The sequence below is a fragment of the Elephantulus edwardii genome, unplaced genomic scaffold (assembly GCF_000299155.1).
Source record: "Elephantulus edwardii isolate Elephantulus edwardi_28Jun2011 unplaced genomic scaffold, EleEdw1.0 scaffold00270, whole genome shotgun sequence".
NCBI classification, from domain to species: Eukaryota; Metazoa; Chordata; class Mammalia; order Macroscelidea; family Macroscelididae; genus Elephantulus; species Elephantulus edwardii.
This window is the reverse complement of record NW_006400020.1, coordinates 64,643-69,412: the sequence shown is the minus strand read 5'-3', so window position 1 is coordinate 69,412 and position 4,770 is coordinate 64,643.

Below are 4,770 nucleotides of genomic sequence, written 5' to 3'. Positions count from 1 at the left end.
CTTCTCCAAAAGAAAAAACACTGGGCACTGAGATCCTATGAGCTTAGAAAAGCCTCTAGTAAGGTGTGACCTGTATCCTATCCTAATCCTCTCTTCTTAAAACAACAATTACTTCAGCACAAAATAAACAGTTAATCCTTGGCTAGAGCAGACAATTGGTATTCCATTAATTTCTGGGTCCTGGTATTTTGCCAGTTCCTTTAGAGCACCTTGGACTTCCTCCTTCATCACCATTACCTCTTGAACCTAAGAATTGTTTCATGAAATACTTCTGTGTTGGCCAGTTCCTTTTGGTACAGTGACCCTGTACCTTCTTTTGATGCTTCCTGGACCATTCAATATTTGGCCCAGAGTGTCCTTAAGTACTGTAAATGAATTTGTTCTTCAGTTCTTTCAGCTTAAGAAATGCTGAACAAGTTCAACCCTTTTGATTTTTCAACTCTAGCTCTTTGCACATTTCATTATAATACTTTGTCTGACTTCCTGATCTACCCTTTGAAATCTTCTGTTCAGCTCCTTAACTTCTTGATCCACTCCCCCCCACCTCTATACTTTGGCTTCTTGGTACCCTAGTGCAATATTCAGAGTATCTTCTGATATCCATCTTCATTTTTTCTTCCTCCTGTGTCTTTTTAATGACTTTTTGCATTCCTATCCTCCCACTATTCTTCTGGTCTTTGCTCATTAGTGTTCAAAGGCCTCAAATCTATACCTGAGATGATTTTTTTAATTCAGGTGGAATAGACTAAAGGTCAAATTTTGGTTCTTGTGGATTAGATTTTATTTTCTTTAACTTCAGTCTTACCTTGCTTAAGAGTAATTGATGATCTGTTCCATAATCAGCACCTGGCCTAGTTTTTCACAGCTGATATAGTTTCTCCAGTGATTATTTCCACAGTTGTAGTCAACCTGATTCCTGTCAAATTCAGACCATCAGTTGAGGACCATGTATGTAGTCACCATTTGTGTTTCTTTTAAAAGGTATTTGCAATGAATAAATCATTGTACAAAATTCTATCATTTTATCTCAAACCTCATTTCTGTCACCAAGACCATGTTTTCCAACTATTGATCCTTCTTCTCTGTTCCCAACTTTTGCATTCCAGTCACCCATGATCATTATTGCATCCTGATTGCATATTCAATTGATTTCTAACTGCAAAAGTTGGTAGAAATTGTCTATTTCCTCCTCTTAGGCTCTGGTTGGTCTATCATTGAGAGGGTGAAACCAAGCTACTCTTTGGAGGCAAGTATTTTGACACTCCTTCTCACATACTTTGGGCATGTAGCCAGGAGGGACCAGTCTTTGGAGAAGGATATCTTGCTTGGAATGTTCGAGTGACAGTGCAGGAAGACCCCAGATGAAATGGATTGACACAATTACTGGGGTAATGAGGGTACCTATTGGGCTGGCTAGACACTTCTTGCTGGGAGCCAGTGAGAACCTGAAGCATGGACAAACCTGCGGCCTTTGACAACTCCTGTGGCTTCAGAGCAGAGCCTTTCCTCTGTTGTTACGGAAAGTGTCTGGGTTCTATTGGGCTGGCTGGACGCCTCTTGCTGGGGAGCCAGTGGGAACCTGAAGCGTAAACAAACCTGTGGCCTTTGAAAGCTCATTTGGTCATTCTTCTAAGCAGCATAGCACTCGTCTGTCCATTTGCTGTACAGAGGTAACTAACTCATGGTTGCTGTGATCCTAAACACTGTGACACTGATGTGTTACCCATGGTGGACAGTGTTTAGTGGAGCTCCCCAATTAAACAAGCTTGGAAGGAGGAATGGGATCCACTTCCGAAATAACTTGCTTCCAGAAACCCTATGGACTTGAAGAAATGATGAAAGTTATACAAATGTTCAGGTCTTTCTATCATAGGGTCACTATGAGTCATCTATGACTCAGCAGCACTTAACAATGACAACCACCACCTTCATATTAGGGTATCAGGGACAGTAAGATTGATTCAGGATATATCAGGGTTCAAAGCTATTGTGCATAGGTTAGTCATCAATCATAGTCAACTTGACAGAACATAACAACAACAGAAAAGACATCTGATTGAGAAACCTTAGACATCCAGGTGACCTAAACCCTATGTGTCTCTGTAAGTTATTCATGGGGTAGTTATTTTACTCAGTCATAGGCATACTACCAACTGTGTGATTACAGTCTCAGAAATCTGTTGCAAAGTTGACTCTCAGTTGTTCTGATTCAACAGCATCGAGATGAGGTCAATCACAAGTAGCCTGTGGATGGTGTAAATGGTTAAGTATTTGACTACCTTGAGAAGAATAGGAATCATAGAACCCTTGATTGCACTCATGTGAAACCTATACTTGGACCAGGAGGCAGTCATCAGAACAGAGCAAGGAAACAACATGGTTCAAAATCAGAAAAAGAGTGTGTCAAGGATGTGTCCTGTCCCCATACCTCTTCAAATCTCTAGGCAGAATAGATCATTCAAGAAGCTGAGCTCTATGAGGAGGAATGTGGCATCAAAATTGAAGGAAAACTCATCAACAACATGTGTTATGCAGGTGACACAACCCAGCTTGCTAAAATGAGGAGGACCTGAGCATTTGCTGCAGAGGGTCAAAGACTGTAGTCTGCAGTATAGATTGAAGCTTAATATCAAGAAAATGAAAATTAAGAAAATAAAAAAGGAAAACGAACATTCTCACCCCTTGGCCAGTTGGCAGCATCATGATACTTGGAGAAGAGATTAAGATTGTTAACAATTACAGCTTGCTCAGCTCCACAATCAACACTCTTGGCACCAGCAGTCAGGAAATCAAAAGATAAAATTAGGAAAATCTACTGTCAGTGACCTAGTCAGAGGGCTAAAGAATAGCTGTCAGCCTGGAGATTCAGGTGCACCTAATTCAGGCCGTAGTCTTCACAATTACCTGTTATGCATCAGAGAGAGAGAGGTGGACAGTGACCAAAGAGGACTGAAGAAGAATTGATGGCTTTGAGTTGTGGTGTTAGAGAAGAGTGTTGAACATACCATGGACTTCCAAGAGAACTACCACATCTATCTTGAAGAGGGTGAAGCCAAGTTTTTCCTTGGAGGCAAGGATTTTGAAGCCCTTTCTCACACACTTTGGGCATATGGCTAAGAGGGAACAGTCCTTGGAGAAGGATATCATGCTTAGAAGGATGGAGGAACAGTTCAGGAGAGGAAGAGCCCAGATGAGATGGATTGACACAGTAACTGTGGTAATGAGGGTATGCGTGTCACCGACAGTGAGAATGGCCAAGAAGAGAGGAGGGTTCAAAACTATTGTGCATAGGGTTACTTTGAGTTATGGACTACTCTAACAACACAACACATTACAACAACAACAACCAGTTGAGAGATGGGCTTAAAGGTCCCTTAATAGTTGATTTGTTTCAGAAGATCACAAATTTGACAACGCTGGAGCAGTTCTACTCAGCACACCATAGGGTCTCCATGAGTTGGAATTGACTCCATGGCAGCTAACAACGCCACTCATCACCATCCTCCACCTCGTGGATTCAACTTGCTGAATGAAGGAAGGAAAGTGGTATAAATGAAGGGGCACTGTAGTCGTTCCAAAGATGGGAACGTTTGGAATTTCTCAGGAAAAGAAATAATTACTTCCAAAAGAGCATTAGTAAGACAAAGATTTCAATTTCCTCATTTGTAAGATGTGGTTGATAATCATGCCACATGTTGTTGCTGTGAGTCCTAAATGAGATACACAGCCTCCGTGACCCTTGACACTAAGTTCCTGTCTCTAGGGATCGATTTTGCTTTGTTCATAAATGTGTGTCTTCATGGTTTTCTTTTTCTTCTCCTGGGCACTTTTCTTTTCCTTCTCTTCTCTTTCTTTTGAACGTTGGTGGCTCTCTCTGCCTGTTTAAAATTTTGCAAATATTCTCATACTTCCCTCAAAAAAATTCATATTATTCAAAATATTTTTTAAAAATTGTCAATAAATAAATTGTTTAGGAAGCAAGGAGAGTTTGTTTATAGTGACAAGAAATTCAGTAACAAATGTGAGTGATGATTGCATAACCTGGTTAATATGATTTACTGCCTCTGAAAACCCACCGGAGGGTCAGCTGACTTGATGGTACTCAACAACAACAAAGTATGGAAGTGATAAATGTGGTGTTCTATTTACTATTAGAATAATAAAATAAATGACAGACAGGGCCTTTGGTAAATGCCCAGAAAAAAAACCTTAATATAAAATAGTGAAACTATAAAATATTGAAAATATTAAAACCTTAATATAAAGTAATTGTATTCCAAAATAATTTTTATCTCTCATGTTCACAAATATTTTTCACATTTCAAAATTAGTCAGCATATGTATGCTAATATTCCTGCTAATGACGCCATCACATACATGTATCAGTGCAGACAATATATCAATATAGATAATAATACATCTATTACAATTCATGATTGCAGTATCATATAATGTTGTTGTTGTTATGTGCCTTCGAGTCACCTGAGACTCATAGTGACTCTATGTTCAACAGCCCTAAACCCTGCTCTGTCCTGTGCTGATCTCACTGTCTCTAACACACATACCTCCATTACCCCAGTCACTGAATCAGATTAGCTCATAGAGGGTCTTCCTCTCCTGCACTGACCCTTCACCATCCCAAGCATGATGGCCCTCCCCCAGGACTGGCCCTCCTTGCAACATGTCCAAAGTATGTCATACAAAGCTTCAGAATCCTTGCCTCCAAGAAGCAGCCTGGTTTAACTTCCCCTAGGTTGAACCTGTTAGTTT